The sequence below is a fragment of the Megascapheus bottae genome, chromosome 10 (assembly GCF_031878675.1).
Source record: "Megascapheus bottae isolate mThoBot1 chromosome 10, mThoBot2.hap1, whole genome shotgun sequence".
Taxonomy (NCBI): Eukaryota; Metazoa; Chordata; class Mammalia; order Rodentia; family Geomyidae; genus Megascapheus; species Megascapheus bottae.
The window spans coordinates 49,512,608-49,531,537 of record NC_143518.1 but is presented as its reverse complement, the minus strand read 5'-3'; the positions used below and the strand labels follow the sequence as shown (position 1 = coordinate 49,531,537).

At 40.6% G+C, this 18,930-nt stretch overlaps 1 long non-coding RNA gene across 3 annotated transcripts in view; it reads right to left on the bottom strand.

Moving 5' to 3' along the window:
* Positions 1–1,024: 1,024 nt before the first annotated feature.
* Positions 1,025–18,930, bottom strand: part of LOC150058404 (uncharacterized) — a 156,467-nt gene continuing 138,561 nt past the window's right edge. For all 3 annotated transcript variants that reach the window (XR_016536879.1, XR_016536878.1, XR_016536880.1), the window contains 3 exons: positions 2,504–2,618; positions 1,794–2,165; positions 1,025–1,192 (listed from right to left, as the gene is read on the bottom strand). This is a non-coding gene — a long non-coding RNA (uncharacterized LOC150058404). The remainder of the gene's footprint in view (positions 1,193–1,793; positions 2,166–2,503; positions 2,619–18,930) is intronic.

Below are 18,930 nucleotides of genomic sequence, written 5' to 3'. Positions count from 1 at the left end.
ACTGCAGTATAGGAAAGTCATATTTAAAGTTAGGGATAATACTGAGCATTGTATAAGACATTTTGATACACATTCATTTATTTAATTGCATTGAATTGGTGATTCCAAACAATTTTATCAGTTAGATAGGTTTATTGTATGTTACTCACATCTCAAGGCAAGTATTTAATAAAAGCACTTATCTTCCTTTTAAGATGAGGTAGTACAAGCAACTAAAACCAATCTTTAAAGCTTAATTTTAGCTTTCTTGGTAATCCCAAGAAATTTTTTTTACAGGAAGGAAGGATGGAAGGCAGGAAGAAAGAAAAGAAAGAAGGGAGAGAGGAAAGAAAGAAGGAAAAAGGAAAATGAAAAGAATAGAGAGAGGAAGGAAAAAATGGAGGGAGGAGGGTGAAAGAAGGAAATCTCATATTTTGAGGACTGTATGTCCTTTTTTAGATAGATGAGAAGAAATGACCACAAAGTCAAGTCTCACAGCCAGCTGAGTGAGATTCAGAACTACACACGTCTGCTCCTTTCCTTCACTATATGCTTAGTTGACACCAAAACCTTGTTTTTAGGAATCTGGACTTGATTTGGTAGATTCTTAAATTCCATGTGTTCTATATGTTCTCCAGCATTCTATTGATTTTTTTTCTGAAGGTGAAATTTCCAGCATTGGCAATGCTATTGTCATATCCTTTGTTGAGACAGTTCATTTAGGACGTTGGTTCTCCTGGGACACATCTCCAGGTGTTAGTTAAGTGTGCTAAAGAGATTTATTCCTAGACAAATTGGCTTTGAAATGTGAATGAACTCATCAGAGGAAATCCATGTGGTAAGTCTGGAGGGAAATAGTCGTTCTACTTTAGAAATGGGCTTTTATGAGTCATCTAATATGTAGCTTTTCCTACCACCCTTGGGTGCTTTCTGATTATATAGAAAAGTGACCATTTATCTTGGTTTAACTGAATGAGGTTGGAACTGGATCATCGAGATCAGGAAAAATGACATAGAGAAAGACTTTATAACTATGGAAGCATCTCATTTTTATTTTGACTGGAGATTTCTCAAAGTGTTATTTTGTCTCTTGAGAGAGGTGGCCACATCTCATCATCCACCAAGCAAGAATTTGCAGGTGAAGCCAGCTCAGTCTCTCCACTACTGAAGCAATATGTGCATCATCCTTTAGCTTCTCCTTAAAGAAGGATTTCTAGGAAACAAATAGAAAAGAGAAAGTTGAACTCAGGTTAACATGAAATAACAGAATATATATATATATCTTTAAAAATCCACTCAAGGACTTCAATTTCTATCCTAATGCATCTCAAGTGCACCATTTGAAGTATCTTGGAACATTGCAAGTTTCCCTTTTCTGCTAGATACTTTACTTACAGTTAGTCTCTGACCACTTCTAATATAAAACAAAACAAAACAAAAACAAAAACAAAAACAAAAAAATCCTCCCAAATGATTGTGTTCTTCATGAAAAGGAAAGTAGATAATATGGTATATGGAATTCATGGGATGTGGAGCTATTGTTAATGCTAGAAGAAGGGAGGCAAGAATGCCAAGCCCTAAGATTCAGGTAGAGCTGACCATCCTCTGGCAAGGTTTTCTGCAGAAATTTATATCAAAGATAACTTCTTTCCCTCAGGATCAATATTTCTTCCCCTCCCCCTGAGGCTCTATTTGATGGGCCTAGAATTGCATACAACATCTGCTGTTGAAAGAGGAAGCTTTGATTAAAGCAACCTTGGTGTTAAGTCACCAAAACATCACAAGAAGACTTCAAATCTTTATGGAAAAGTTACCTTGCTCCTAGGATTTATACAGTCAGGACAAGTGGATGCTGTGCCAAAGAACTCTCAAAGAAAATGAGTCGGAAGATGTAGTAACAACTCAGTCATCATCTGGCCATGCAGATGGAGTCCGGCAGTTCTTCCTTTTCTTTCTAAGTCCTCAGCATAACTGTCCTTAATGTGAGACCCTTATGAGTTGTATCTTCAGCTCCCCAAGACTCTAGAATCTCTCCTGGAAGCAGAGGGTTTGAAACACACAGGAAAGCACTGGAGGACCACAGCAAGATGGGAAAACATACTTGCTAGAATGACGGCCATGGGTCCAGCTTGCTGAGAATCGTCTCACTGAAAGGGAGGTATGCCAACATCCTGTTCCCTGCTCCACTTGGGGAAAAATAGAAAATACATTTAGGAGGTTGGAATTGTAGTTTCTTAGAAACAGAAACAGATATACCTTCCTAGATCCAACTGTTGTGATAAGAACTTGGAACCATTTTACTATAGGTCCCTAGGTATAGGCTCTAGAATCATTCAATTAGGAGGTAAATGTCAGCTCTCCCCTTACTTCCCGGAAGATCCATTTCTTAATAAAATTTCACTTACCTGTTATTTACTGGCTAAGTACAAATACCATTATAGCCACTTTACATGTATTAACTCATTTGACCATCCCAGCTATGGAGATGTAGACCTGTTTGCCGAATGTGAGCTGAGTAACTTACCCCATGACACATGGCTAGGATTACAGAGCAAGAGTGAGATCCAGGTAGACCAGCTTCAGTATGTTCAAAGTAGTCCAGTGACAGTTTCTGCTGTGATCTCCATGACACCTTGTTTCTGCAAGATGAACGGAGAGGTCAAAATCATAGATACTAAATGAGAAGTAATTATTATCATTTCAAGTTATCAAAATGAAATACCATACCTCAAGCAGGTTTTTTTTTAAAAAAGTTTGCTAGAAATTCATACAGTCATAACAGCACATTGTCCAATTGGCTTCAAAAATTTTGGCCATGCAAAGGACATAGCTAGCAAGTTAAACAGAAAACCCATAGAATAGGAGATCTTCACTAACCATACAACAGACAAGGGCCTCATATCTAAAATATGCTTACAGCTGAAAAATTTGAATCTCTTAAAAACAAATCCTCAAGGAAACAACCATCCCATTAAAATATGGGCTAACAACTTAAAGAGAGACTTCACTTAATGTATATTTTCTTCCATATCCATCCACTTTTGTGAAAATGATATTCTTCCTGACGGATAAGTAAAATTCCATTGTCAATGAAAATATTTTTGTGAATGAATCTGTAAAGCAGTTGCCTCAAACTGATCATTTATGTACTAGACTTTCTTATAGCTAAGTTCCAATTTAAATAAACATTAAATGCCTCTTCATAAAAAAGAGACTCCTCTGAAGAGGAATAAAAATGGCCTATAGACACCTGAAGAAATGCTTCTCATATCTGGCCATAAAAGAAATGTAAATCAAAGCAAAACCTCACTCCAGTTAGAATGCCCATGATAAAGAAATTTAATAACAACAGATTCTGGCAGGGATGGGACCAGGAGGGATCACTACCACACTGTTGATGGGAGTGTAAACTTGTTCGACCACTCTGGAAAGCAGTATGGCGATTTCTCAAAAGACAGCATAGAGTTCCCCTATAACCCAGCAATCCCAAATGTCCAGAAGCAAGGGTATACTAAACTTACTAGCACAATGATATTCATTGCAGCATTATTTACCATAGCTAAGATATGGGACCATCAGTATAGGTGAGGGGGATAGATGCCCCTCAGTAGATGAATGGATCAAGAAGATGTGGTACTTATCCCAAATGGAATTCTATGCTGCCATCAGAAAGATTGCATTTGTAAAGATATGGAAAGATTTGGAAAAAAATCATATTAAGTGAAGTAAGCCAGACCCAAAGGAACATAGGCTCCATGGTTTCTCTCATTTGGAAAAATTAGTACACATCTAGGACTCTCCTAGCAGAGGATTATAATAGCTCTAAAGCTATGTGCATATGGTCATCTAGGATAAGACTAAACAAAATGAACTCTAGGATAGGGAAACAAGAGGCTTATCTTTGTGATTGTTGTTCTCAATGTACTATATGCAATTATTTCTTTCTTCCTTTTTTTCCCCTTGAGGTTAATCTCATGTGGTTACTGTAACTGATTTTGTTACTTGATGTATCGTATATCTGTTTATTTGTTTACTTGAAAAAGGGACGGGAAGGGGAGAAAACAAGATTATTGGAAGGGTGGGTGAAGGGAAAGGAGAACAAAAACATGAGATGGGGTATCAGTGTGTGAGAATTCATGCACTCATTACGTGATGAATGTAACTGTAACCCCTCTACACATTACTCCGACAATAAATTTTAAAAAACATTTGGCCCCGAATGTACGTATCACATATTTATGTACACAATATAGATATATGCAGAAATCTAGATAATTATCATAATGTGTTTATAAAACACATGGATATCAAATAAAGGAGGAAATAATTTTTGTAAAGAATGTCTAATGTTTTTTCTTGCTCTCAGGAAACTAGCATACTTCCTCAGTTTCGAGAATCACTGAGAAGCCCACGTTTCCACCTTTCCCATCACAAGGAAAGAGAATGTGAGCTGAGTAACTCACATTACTGACCATCCTGACCATCAGATGACCTCACTCCACTACTCTGATCCTGGTATTTTCTTTATAGATTCTAAACCCAGTCATCAGATGACACAGAGCTGCCCCCTGGGGAGGGTCAGAGCCAGTAGTAATAGACAGATTTGTGAATGCAGCAATCAGCATCTTTAGCCATTATTGTTTCTGCTTCCTCATCACCATCCTGTTCTTGTATCCTCTTGGATACCCGATGGTAATCAATCTTCTCTTTGACTCCATTGTGAACAAAACTGTCTAATATCCATCAGCTACCTGAACCGAACCCAAGTCTTTCAGAGTGGTTTGCATTCCAAACCTCATCTTCCATTAAACTTTCAAAGACATTTTTTTCCTCAACATTCAAATGGGCTGGGCTATTATTGTCCCAGATATACAGGTACTAGGATGTCTCCATGAGAGAAGTGCTTGTGACAATGTCTAGTATATTATCTGGTGTGTAGGCCCTATACTCTGTAGGTCTCCATTTTAATCATCCAGCCTGATTTTGGAAGGAAAGGATGTTATCCCTCACAGAGAGTGGATGGAAAGAGTTAATTACCCAGAAGCCACATGATATTCTGCCAAATCCCATCCAAGCAGAATGGTGCTGACAGCTCACTTCTAGAGACTTCTTCCCCCGAGACTCTAGTGTGCCTAGTACTGAGATGGGCTTGCTGCCTTCAGCTTCCTCATTTGAAGTAGGTACCTGACAGAGGCTCCCTTGAGTTTAGCCTCTTCAGCCCTAGTGCACACACTGGAATCAGCTCCCCTTTACCCTGAAGTACCTTCCCACTCCTGAACCTTCCTGACCACTCATGAGGGAGCACCATTCCCAGGCCAGAGAACGAAGGCGGGGTGTGGGGGAGACGCTGCCCTGCAGGGCTGAAGGGCAGCTGTTTATATTATAATTAAGGTTTTACAGCATAAACTGAAATGTAGCTTGACTATTCCAACAAGGCACTGGTGGTAATTACCACTGCTAGAGGCGTTCTGCACTGCCAATTATTTCCCTTCTTAATTGAATAACTTAGACCACATTGTAGAGGGCCGGGGAAAGGAAGAGATTGCTTTCAAATATGGACACTCTTTCATAGGCCTCAGAATAGCATGAAGCTTCATACACTCCCAGGCACAGCACTATTCAAACAGCCTTTCCTGAGAGCTTTTTGTAGAACTCAGTGCCAACTTTCACTATTTACAAGTTCAGGCAGCTTAGATTCCCGCTGCCTGTTTCCCCCCCCTATAAAACAACGACAACTGAAGTGTTGATTTTACAGGAGCGCCATGAAGATTCAATAAAATAATACATGTGTAGCCAGGTTTTCACTATGCCAATACAACACAACCTTAAACAATCAGTTTTAAAATGGGAAAGGTTTTGGTTGACAATGAATTTAGAGGTCTCCATTCATGTTCTTCTAGTCTTGCTGTTTTGGGGCCTGTGACAGCATATGATGGTAGAGGAGACCTGTTCACCTCCTAGAGGCCAAGAAGAGAAAGAGAAACAGGAAAGGTCTGAGGGACTTCATTCCACGAGGCCACACCTCTTAAAGGCTCCACTACTTCTCAATGACATTGTAGTCTGGATACGAAAGTTTTTACGTATAGTTCCTTGGGATATCCAATCCATAGCAATACTAATCCTGGCACATAGAGAACAGTCAATGGCACTGATAAAGACTTAGTTGTGACAGAGGGTATGACCCAGGGAAGGGCAGGTCCTCATCTCTTACCTTCATAGGGGACAAGTTGTGGCAGAGAGCAGCACTGAGTCCTATATGACACAGACAGGTAAATGAAGGCCAGCAGAAGAAAGAAAGTGTACACTCTTAGCTTAGAAGGAATTAATTCCCCTAAATCATACTGGAAATGGTTTTCCCTAAGGAATTGTTCATTCAAAGAGGCCCAGTCATTGGAAGATTGCTTGCTTGCTCCATCTCCTCTGCATCTTTTCAGTATAATGCAGATTATTATCTCTGTTCCCTAGTCCCAAGCCAGCAGTTAATAAGACACACATTTGTAGAATATTTTGAAATTTTTAAATTTTATTCTACTCTCATCTCACCTTCAATCTTCACAACTATCTGGAAAAGAAAACAAAAAAAAAGTAGACCTCTTGGTTTACAAATGAAAAACTAGAGGCCAAGAGAGGTTAAATAAATCACATAAACCTAATCAAGGACTAAAACACAAGTCTCTGGCTCTACTTTTTCCCACTTCTTTATTAGAAGAAAGTCAATTTAAGTCCTCAAGGTCAACAACTCACTCTCATTCCCAATACCCCTGCTATTGAAATTCTATTGCATGTTTTAAGCAGCTCAGCAACGAGAAAGTGATTTTCAAACGTTAGTGTGTGTGTGGGAATATGTTTCAAGTGCAGACACCAGGGTTACATCCCCAGAGATTCTGACTCCCCTAGTTGAAGGTGTGACCCAGGAAGCTGAGGTTTAATACTATGCCTAGGTTTTTATAGTCTCCATGGTTCAAGGGCCATGTACCCAGAAATATCAGACTAAGAGAAAGCCTAGGATAGAAAATAGAGGCCCATATAATGTCACCTGTGTGAGATTTTTTTTTGCCAGTCCTGGGACTTGAACTCAGGGCCTGAGCATTGTCCTTGGACTTTCTTAAGGTTAGAGCTCTACCACTTGGGCCTCAGCACCACTTCCAGCTTTTTTCTATGCATGTGGTACCAAGGAATCGAACCCGGGTCTTCGTGCATGCTAGGCAAGCACTCTACCACTAGGCCAAACTCCTGGCAAATAATGTCACCTGTGTGACCTCAGATAATTCTTAAACTTTCTGAACATTAGCTTTCTTATACGCAAGTGAAGACAATAACATTTACTTCCACGGGTGATTTGTGAGGATTAAATGAGATAATGTATGCACAGCAGTGTGTACCGTGCCTAGCACGTGCCAAGTGCTTGGCGATGTTAGCCATTGTTATCATCTTGGCTGCTGGGGTCATGAATATTTCTCAAATATGATCAAGCTTTGTGTGACTCAAGAGATAAATTACTATACCTCAAAACCTTCTCATTTGAACTCATTAAATCTGTGGAAGATTGGGATATAAAAGGAACATAAATAGGAATTGATAAATTTCAAATCATTTTTAATAAGACTGACTCATTTATCCTCCTCATTTGGCTGTCTTGGATGGGGTGTTGGCAACTGTTCATATAAACAAGAGTTGATTTTCTAATTAGCAGACACTGATGAATGGTAGAAAGGGGGCAGTTGATGGATATATCAGGAGGGGCTTCCTGAGAATTGGTATTAAATCCACATGATCTTCACAAAACCCCAGGGCAGACAGCACCAAAAGGACAAGAAGGTGCATGCCCTTAACATGCCTGATTTCATCTTAATCATTATCTATTTCCCTCATACTTTGAGAGCATCACAAGGACAATCTATAGTGAGACTGAGGGAACTCTAGATGGAGGGAATTCTGCCTACATCCTTAAAAAAAGAAGGGAGGAAGAAAGAAAGAGAAGGAAGGAAGGAAGGAAGGAAGGAAGGAAGGAAGGAAGGAAGGAAGAGAAGAAAGAAAGAAAGAAAGAAAGAAAGAAAGAAAGAAAGAAAGAAAGAAAGGAGTGAGGGGGATGGAGAAGGAGGGAGGAAGGAAAGGAAGGAAGGAAGGAAGGAAGGAAGGAAGGGAGGAAGGAAGGAAGGAAGGAAGGAAGGAAAGAAAGAAGATCATTTGCCTTGAATCTGCACTGGGAGAAAGGGAGCAGATACATTAGAAGTAACACAAATTGTCCCCAACAGATCACCCATTGACTGTAGTAAAATCTCCCCTACTTCTCATCCCTGCTGTTGATATCTTCATTTTTTGCTGGTGTATGTACAAGATATTAGAGAATTCATTGTGTATGTTATGTGTATAATGTACTTTGATTATATTTGCCCCCTTGTTATCATCTTGTCCTCCTCCCCTCTCAGTATTAACCATTCCTAAAAAGTCCTTCTTCTATGCTCAGTGTCTAAAAAAAGATGAAAAGAAGAAGAAGAAGAAGAAGAAGAAGAAGAAGAAGAAGAAGAAGAAGAAGAAGAAGAAGAAGAAGAAGATTTCAATTCCCTATATGATAGAGAGCATGTCATATTTGTCTTTCTGAGTCTGGCTTATTTTCATTTTTTTTAATCTAAACATGGACATTGGCTTATATCATTTAACATGATTTCCAGTTGCATCCATTTTGCTGTGAACAATTTGATTTTGCTCTTTTTCCTTCTACCCTTTGAATATGGTAGAAATCCCTTGTAAGTGGGTGTCCAGAAAGGACTAGGGATAGGTTGGCTGGGGCTGGTGGCCTGAACTTTGTTAGTGAGTCTTTTAGAAAACTTCCTTCAGATGCATTGTACTCATAAAATCTTGGTGAGTCTAATTACACCCTAAAACCCAAATTCATGATCAGAGTAGGCCCAGAAATAGCCTTGAGTGAATTTTGACACCAAAGTGACAGTCTGGAAGACTGTTCCTCTTCTCTTAGCATTTCTCAGGTGTGCCACCCTCAGCAGCAAGATTAGTGTGTCTGTCCTTCTTTTAGACATTTCAATTCCTACAATGTACTTTTTGGTGAAAGCAAACTACTACAGACAGTTCTTCAGGTTTCTAATTCTTGAAAGTGGAGACCAAATCTGCACCCGATTCATAGCCATTTGAATTGGATCACCTACACTTTCTTCTTTTGTTAATGAGATCCTACATCTAAACCAAACTAAAAGAAAAAGAACTGAGAGCACATGTCTAGAAAGCTTGAAACCCTGGCTCAATCCCAAGTATGTAAAAAAAATTCCACATATGAAGTGAAGTAAGCCAGACCCAAAGGAACATAGGCTCAACGGTTTCCCTCATTTGTAATAATTAGTACACACCTAGGACTCTCCTAGCAGAGGATTACAATAGCTCAAAACCTACATCCATACATTCATATAGGATGAGGCTAAATGAAAGGATCTCTAGGATATGGAAACAAGAGCTTTATCTTGTGTGATTGTTATTCCTAATGTACTATGTTATTTCTCTTCTATTTTGTGGTCCTCTGGTTAATCTCATATTGTTACTGCATCTGACTTTGTTACCTGGTATATTGTGTATACGTTTATTTGTTTATTTGAAATAGTAAAGGGAAGGGGGAAACAAGATGATTGGGAGGGATGGGGGTGAGGGAAATGTGGACAAAAACATGAGAAGGGGTACCAGTGAGAGAAGTAATGCACCTACTATCTGGCGAATGTAACTGTAACCCCTCTATACATTACCCCAACAATAAGAAAAGCCAATAATAAAACCCAAATCCCATTGGTCTTAATGTTGACTAGCTAATTCTAAGTTTTTGGAACAAACAGAAATGTGCATTATTATTATTATTATTATTATTATTAAATGGCACCTCTAAAGATAAGTTAGTAGTCACTAGCTCCACCTGAGTATCCATAAAATATTTACTTTAGCCAGTTGTCAGATTTTCTTGAGAGAATAACTGATCTTTTTTTTTCAGCCAGTCCTAGGGCATGAACTCAGGGCCTGAGCACTGTCCTTGGGCTTTTTCCTCAAGGCTAGTGCTCTATTACTTGAGCCACAGGTCCATTTCTGGCTTTTTTCTGTGTATGTCGTACTGAGGAATTGAACCTGGGTCTTCATGAATTCTAGGCAAGCACTCTATCACTAGGCCAAACTCCAGCCCACAACTGCCCTTTTTTTTCTTTGACAAGGTAACATGAGGGCAGTCCATTTTAGTCTCAATACTACCTAGACCTTAACTTTTTGCCACAGCAACCATGTGAATGTAACCAGCAACATAATTTATGGATCCAGTACAAAGTGAAGGTGTAAAGTAAATTCTTAAGAACTTTAAGAGGGTAGTAGTAGAGCGTTAAACCTTGTACAGGGCCAGGTACTATAGTGACTCTCGCTTGTCATTGTACTACTCAGCAAAGCTAAGATCTGAGGATCCAGCCTGAGTACTAAAGTCTGTGAGACTCTTATATCCAATTAACCACCAAAAAGCCAGAAATGGAACTGTGATTCAAATGGTAGAGTACCAGTCTTGAGCAGAAAAAGATCAGGGGCAGCTCATAGGGGCTGAGTTCCAGCCCCATTAGTGACAAAACCAAAAACAAAGAACAAAATGAGAACCCTTCAAAACTTGAGCTCTCTTGCCAGAGGCACTTAGGCTTATATCAACAGACCTCCCAGGGTGGGCACCTCAGTAACCCAGCCTCTGCCAAACCATATGGCCATAACACAGGTCATACCTCTATAGATCGGCTAGCATTCATAAACGCTTGCTTTTTCCTGACCATCATTCCAAGAACCTCAAAGCTATTTATAAAGTCATTTAATTCTTAAGACAACCCTGAAAGGGAAGTACTGCTGTTTCCTATCTTAATATGGTAACTGAGTTCCAGGTGAATTTAGCACCGTTCCAGTTTCGTGAACATGAGGTAGAACCAGAATTTGAACTTAGGCAGACCAGGCCCAGGTTCCACGTCATTGCTTCACTACAGTGCTTCTAGCTGTCATTCTCTAGAAAGGATCATGGAAAGTGCAATGGCCAGTTGACTTTAGCACGAATGACAATGGATAAACATAAGAAAACAGTACAGGTGTGAATGCAAAGCATTAGGAATGGGTTTCTTGGTGCCTCCCATGTTATGGAATCTCTACGATCAAAGCCTACGGAACTCTGACAGCAAAGGCCATGGGTGAAAGTGATTCAGACCAACAAAGTCCATCATCTTCCTGTTATGGAAACTCATTTATGCTGTGCAGGTGGAGGCGGTAGGTAGAACTGGGATTGCCTGCTTTAGCCTTGACCTGTAGTTCATCGCTTTACTTCTGGAAAGTTCCAATGGGAGGAAGCTTTGCATGCAGCACTCGAGCCTCCCCACAAAGGACCTCAACTACATGGATTGGACAATGAATAGCTCTGTTCTCGGAGGGCAGAACAAACTAGGCTCTGCTTTCTAAGAGCTGTGGTTCTCCAACTTCAGTTAGGCAAAAGGGACCCCTAGCTTAGCTCAGCTTGTCTTAAAATGCAGGCTTAAGATTGGCATGGTAGTACATGCCTGGACTTTCAGCACCAAGGAGGCTGAGGAAGGAGGATCACAAAGTTCCTCACTTGGAAGACCTTAATCTCAGAAAAATAAAAGAAAATACAAAGTTCTCATGCCTACTTTTGAATGAGTGTCTCTGGTTTGGCTGTAGGCGGTCCATTCGTTCCAACATTACAACATGGGTAGGCTTAATGTGACAGGCCTGTTCCTGGGAGGGTGAGTGATCACTCCTGGCTACACTCTTTTACTGAGTGACCTGCAGTGTCACATCTAGGAGAGTTTAGCCCAGTCAGATGCTGGGTGTAAGAATGTGGTGGCACAACTCCCACATGGATAGGACAAGTGATTCACCTGAAGCAATAATCTGAACTTCTCTTTTCCCTTTACTATAATGTAAGCTGTGACTGATACCAGAATCTAACATCTATCAAAGGAGCCTTTCCTTGGGCAAACTTTCTTCTCACAAGTGGCTTACAGGGCCCTACTTTCTCTCTCTCCACCTGCTGATTCCTCCCAATGCCATTTGACTTCAAAAGATTTAATTTCTAGGATATTCCTTGTTCATCAAATGTCACTGATGAACAGATCTCAGACAACATCCACTCATACCCCAAAGTTTCACTCCACATCCAAGGAAATAAGGGCTTCCAGTGGTCAGATGGCTGATGAGAGACGGAGAGGGGAGTCTTACATAAGGGAGATTGCCTGAGAGGACCTAGATACTCCTAGGTCATAGAACCTAAATAGTACCCTTCTTTTCTACTATGCCACATCATATCAAGCAAGCTGGCTTCCACCACAGTGCATGTCTAGACTCTCCTCCCTGGATTTCCTATTAAAGTATGAAGTTCCTTTAAAATCTCTAAAAATGAATGGCTATCTCATTTAGCAAAACTCTAGCCAGGGGCCAGAAAAATCTACTGTGCACATATAGAAAAATAAGTTATAGATTTAAAATGGAAAATAAGATAAAAAGCCTGACCTGCCCCTAAGTAGTAGGGCTCTGAATTGACTGAACAACACTTTGTTAACTACGCAGCAATGGAATTTCTAAGACTGTAGCCTGTTGGTGCTAAAAGAGATCTTAGGAGTCACAAGTGTCAAAGCCAACTTCTCACCTTGAGGATAACAGAATTAAAAGTCAGAAAGATGAAGACACTTGCTTGAGGCTACACAGCTATCATTGACTAATCAACCAGGGCTATCCTTTCAGCCTCATGTAAGACCACATGGATGAGTTATTTGGTCCTTGTCAAAGAAAACTCATTACCTAAATAAGTTGGTTTCTACATGGTATAAAAATCCTAAACAGGTTATCTACTAGGGAAATGTAATCATAGTTTTTAATTAACAAGGTCTCCAAGCTATTTTTTAATGCTATTGTTACATAACTCCCATACAGTGTAAATCAATTAATCACAATGGGCTATCGGGTGCATAGCCTGGCAGTTAGTCACTGGACAGATAATTGCTCTGTTGCTGAGATAAACACCTTATCATGCGATTAGGATGTGGATGAATCTTGTGAGTCCCAAGAAGCCTATAGTTTAAGCGCTATCCATTCTGGCTGTCTCCTTTACTGCTGCCTTCTACATACAAGCAATCATTACACTAAATGCTGCATTTAATTAAAGGCCCTTCCCATGTCTTACCCCCAGTCACAGGAGAGACAAGAGACCTCATTTTTTTTTCAGCCATTTCTTGCTGGTGATTAGTTAGCTTTAAAGCAATCAAAAGGAAAATCAAAGAGGCCACCAAAGAAGGCCATGAGATTGATGACTGTGGATCTAGAGCTGCAAAGCAACTCTGTAGCTCTATTTCATTAGTTAGCACAAAGTCACAGTGAGAAACAGGAAGCTGGGCACATTCTCCCTTAAAAGAACCAAGACTGGAGCTATTTCTCCTCCCCGAAGTACCAACAGGCATCTCAACTCAGTCAGTCTGGTTTTGCCTACTCAAAATCATAAGCGAGAGGTCAGAAACCTATAATGGGTTGAACTATTGGGGAAAACAGGGGTGATGGCAATTAGATGGGTTTGTTCTATGAAGAGAACAGAGTGAACTCCATTCTACAACAGGATTCTCAGGCCATTTTAACAAAGGAAAGGCTTTCCTGGGACAGTTCTTACCAGAAATAAAGAAGTCTCCCTCCCCTGCAACCCTCACCCTTGAACACACACACACACACACACACACACACACACACACACACACACAATCAAACAGGCAACAAATAATTTTACCATTACCAGGTAATACGTGTTAATTGCTCAGTTTATATACTCAGAATGACATACCATTAGAGACTGTGTATGCATTGTAACTAGAGCATTAATAAATTTAAAATGTGCCTATTAGGATGACAGCTTTGGAGGTGCAAAGAAATAACAGTTATCACTTGGCAGAAGCCGCGCTCACCCCATCTGCCGAGACTTTGCATACATTTTCAGCTTCCTGAGCAATGATTAGGCCTGTCAGAACCTCTTTAACCTTCTAACTGCTGGTCCCCACTGACCGTAATTAGAGACTAATGAATTCAGAAGATGCAGGCCGTGAGGAAAACTGCCTTGACAGTTTGTGTACAAATTAAGCCCCAATTACTTCATGCATCTTTTGCATTGCTGATACAAGTCTCTGTTATTATTTTTGAATATGGTCATTTTAGCAGAAACGAAGAACTTGGCTAATGTATTTTGTCATTTTTATGGCTCATCTAAAGAAAAAAAATATACTGGGCGGGTCATGAATATGTGAAATAAACTATGGCAGAGTATAAAAAGAAATTAATTTTCCTCTTGGGAATACCCTACCATCTTTTTTCTCCCCCCCACTCTGCTAAATGTACTTATTAATATGGTTATTGTTATTCAGACAATATCTGCTATGAAAGGAGCCTGACTAACTAGTGGGTTGTTGGGTGGAGGTTTAGATCTTGAGGCAGGACCATGCAGGAGTGAGATGCCTTTTGTTGCAAATCTGTCTACAGACTTGAGCTTGTTGGTAGAAAGCTCGGCCTGTCTACCTTCTGTGGTCACAAGAAGAAGTCACTCTCGGAAGTGTGACTATCCAAGCACAATTGTGTTTTTGAAATTCGAGCAATGATATTGAATCTTGTTTGAAAATCCTCTAGTCAGCCCAACACGATATTGGATCTGTTGTCACTGAGGAGACACCTTATTCTGCTCTATGGCTCTGTGAGGCTGGTTACCCAAGAATCTGCTAGGAACTAGAAAGCTAGTGAGCCCTACTCCATCATGGGTATTTTCTTTGTGGATACTTCTTTAGCTATAAGATACTGATGCTGCCCAGAGTTGGTTCTGCTATCTGTCCTGGTCCTATTGCTCTAGGTGCCTCAGAGAAAGATGCTGTTTCCTGGTGACTATGGCATCTCCACAGCCATCTTTCACTGAAGTTCTTATGGACCAGAGGATTCTTCCTCAGCTCCCTGCCCTGCTCTACCCCAACCCTAGCAAAAGTTAGCATTTCCCCCTCCCACACACACTTTTTTTTTTGCCAGTCCTGGGGCTTGAACTGAGAGCATGAGCACTATCCTTGGGCTTTTTCTTCAAGGCTAGCACTCAGCCACTTGAGCCACAGCACCATTTCAGGCTTTTTTTTCTATGTATGTGGTCCTGAGGAATCGAACCTGGGTCTTCGTGCATGCTAGGCAAGCACTCTACCACTAGGCCAAACTCCCAGCCTGCATTCTCCCTTCTATCTGGATACTTAGCATAGCTAACTCAAAGCTCTTCCTCCCATGCCCACCTAAGGAAGACATGCCCTCCCCACACACAAAAGAAAAATAACTAGGAACTAGAGACATGGCTCATTGGTAGAATGTCTGCCTAGCAAGCAAAAGGCCTCAAGTTTAAACCCCAGTGCATGCCTGTAATTTTAGCACCCAGGAGACTCGGGAAGACAAATAATGAGTTCAGGATTAGGGTAGGCTACATAGTAAGACCTTAACTCAGAGCAACAGAACAAAACAGAAAGTAATTTTATTTCCTAATTCTCCCAAACTCTAAGGATTTGATTCAGAATCTTGAGGTGGGGGAGATTTTAAGGTAGATGCTATCTGATTACAGGGTCCTTGGTGATGATCAATAGTAGATATGACAATGGAGCGATTAAGGAAGAGGCCACAAGCCATGGAGTATTGGTGGTAGCCTTTTGAAGCAGATAAAGGCCAGGCAAAGAATTGGCCTCTAGTCTTCAAAGTAAACCAGCTCTGCCAGCAACTTGATTTCAGATGCTATGTTTGTGATAATTTGTTACAGTATCAATAGGAAACAAGTATTCTAAAAATAATTATGATTCCAATAACTTACCTTGTTTAAAGGATGGTTTTCTATCTTCTAACATCTGGGATTGAAATGAACTATCCTAATAAACTTTTGTCATCAAAGAATTTAAGAACCCATTCAATACATGGGAGACAGCGGACACCCAATATAAAGTTATTCAAGCACAGCTTAAAGTTGGGTACCGGTGTGAACAGGAGCTGAGACAGGTCTAGCCCCACCTCCTTCACATCACCCAAAGCCAGACCTTGCAAAGAGCGTTAAAATGATTTCTAGATTCAGGTTCTGGCTTATGTTCCTAAACCACAGAAAGCAGTAGTTTCTATTCCATGGATTTGAATTCAACCCACTCTCGTAGATTCTGAATATGAAGCAGAAACATCTATTCAGTCTCTTGTCTCATGGCCAACTCTTATTCTGAAGGACCAGAAGTCATGTTTCTAGCCCAATCAACAGACTAGGGCCTGCTTTGAGCTTTACTTTCTCTTTCCTGGACTACATTTTTCCTCGTCACCCTAGATTTAACAATTTACAACAGCCATACTTGGACAGACTCATTTGATCGATATCTTTACTCCTGCTGTTCTATCACCCAGTGGTCCTCTCTAGGCTGATGTGAGGAAAGGAATCCACTGCCCCTAACCAGGAAGTTCCCATGCTGGCACTCTCACATGTACAGTTTCCATCCACACATTGCTATGGCTGCAGCTATCAAAGAGAAAGATTAAACAAACACTTGGACCATGGATTAAACACTGGTGTAAAATCTCATTTTACTGAATTTGCTAAAAAAGCAATACTTTTAAAAAAGCATGCTTATTTTTAAGTATTTTATACCTCTTAATTTATGCTTATAAAAGAATAGTCTATTAGAAAATTGTGCCTCTATAGTTCTTCAGCCTATAACCTGTTATATACTAACACCTTCTCATAGAGCTCCCCTCTCTGACACTCTTAATTGGTATTCACTGACAGAATGACAGTAGAAGTATCAGAGTCGAGAAAGGAGTAAGGAGAATGGGAGAAGAAAGGTTTCAGATCTACACAGAGATGTGGTTCTCTGGCCTCTTCTTGAGACTCTTGTGTCTCTTCTTGAAACACCATTTTCCAAAGAGTAGAAGGAACACAGCTCCAGAGCTGTGCTGCAGATTCATATAACCCCAGAGGAAGAAATCACTACCTTGTTTCCTCTCTGTGATGGAGTCATAGTAGACCACTTCTGAGCACTTAATGTTTAGCCGGCTATCTGAGTTATGTCCATCCAGTGACACACTCATTGTGATGGTGTTGAACTTTGAGAAGTGATATTCTGGGCCAGTGTTGCAAAACTTTGATCTCTTGATACTAAATGACCAGGTTGTTATATAGGCTTCAGTTAGTGGGTGTTGTCCCTTCATCGTCCCTCTGATTAACATCCATTTCAGATTATCCCCACTCACATCTGGGACCAGATTACTAGCCAACATTCTCTAGGCTTCTGAAAGATTTCAACCACGATGAAGTTTGTAGGCAACTCTCTTCATGTTATCCCCAGTGTTTCCTTCTGTGTCTTCTCTTCCCCGTACTCTGTTTCTTGCTCTAAGATTTACCCACTGATTCAACATGGAATTAGTCTACTTCAGAAGAGACCCTGGGGCCTTTGAAATGTAGCATTAACTTCCATGGAAGCTTAACAACCAATTTAGGATTCAAAGAGGAGAGATGGCTATTCTGCCATGCTCAGTTTGCATGCTGCTCAGGGGAAAAAAAATGTACTTTAGGAATAACTAGAATCTACAGACAGAACATGTAGTCTGCTGAGCAGCCAGGATCTCAACTTTCAGAAGCTGGAGGAGTGTGGACTCAGAACAGCCCAAGGCTGTGTGTGGAAGACAACTTTTAGTCTAATGCATAGTGCATTTTTTTTGGCCAGTCCTGGGGCTTGAACTTTGGACCTGGGCACTGTCCTTGAGTTGCTTTTTGCTCAAGGCTACCACTCTAATACTTCAGTCACTGTGCTACTAGCTTTTCCTGGTGGCTAACTGGAGATAAGAGTCTCATGAACTTTCCTGCCCAGGCTGGCTTCAAACCACATTCCTCATATCTCAGCCTCCTGAGTAGCTAGGATTATAGGTGAGAGCCACTTGCAGCCAGCTATTGCATGTGCTGATTTTATTTTATTTTTGCCAGTCCTGGGGCTTGAATTCAGGGCCTGGGCACTCTCGTTGGGCTTTCTCAAGGCTAGAGCTCTACCACTTTAGCCACAGCACCACTTCCGGCATTTTCTGTGTATGTGGTACCAAGAATTGAACCCAGGGCTTCGTGCATGCTAGGCAAGCATTCTACCACTAGGCCATGGTCCCAGCCCCCCTGCATCCTGCATGTATTTTTCTTATACATCTTGACTGTTCATGGTTCTCTCTCTCTCTCTCTCTCTCTCTCTCTCTCTCTCTCTCTCTCTCTCTCTCTCTCCTCCCTCCCTCCCTCCCTCCCTCCCTCCCTCCCTCCCCCCCCCCCTCTCTCTCTCTCTCTCTCTCTCTCTCTCTCTCTCTCTCTCTCTCTCTCTCTCTCTCTCTGTGTTTATTTAAGAAAGGATCATTCTCTGGATTTGTTTCCTTACTTAAGAAAAAAATTTTAGCCAAAAATGTTAATTTTTAAATGATTCCTTTCTAATAGCTCTGAGCTCATTTTCTTCTCTCTCTCTTTCTCTCCCTCCCCCCCTCTCTCTGTGTCTGTCTGTCTATCTCTCTCACACACACATACATGAACACACACACACACACACACACACACACACAAGCGCGCGCGCGTGGGCCCACATCCTTGTCCTCTACAATAAAGCAGTTTCATAAAATGGAACAGGATATTTTCTTTTTTCTTATATTTCAGGTTTTATTCCTTTTAATGGTAATTAATAGGATTACATTATATTCATCAGATAGAAGGTACATTTCTTAACAATCATTGCTAACCCTTATTGGAGCAGGATATTTTCAAAGCATCACCACCTCCAAAGAGTAAGCTTTCTAAAGAGGACTAAATATTTCCTGTACTGTGCATTGGTACAGCATTTAACCATCTGGTGTTATCTGTGTTCCTTACATGCATCATTCTTGAATGGTGAG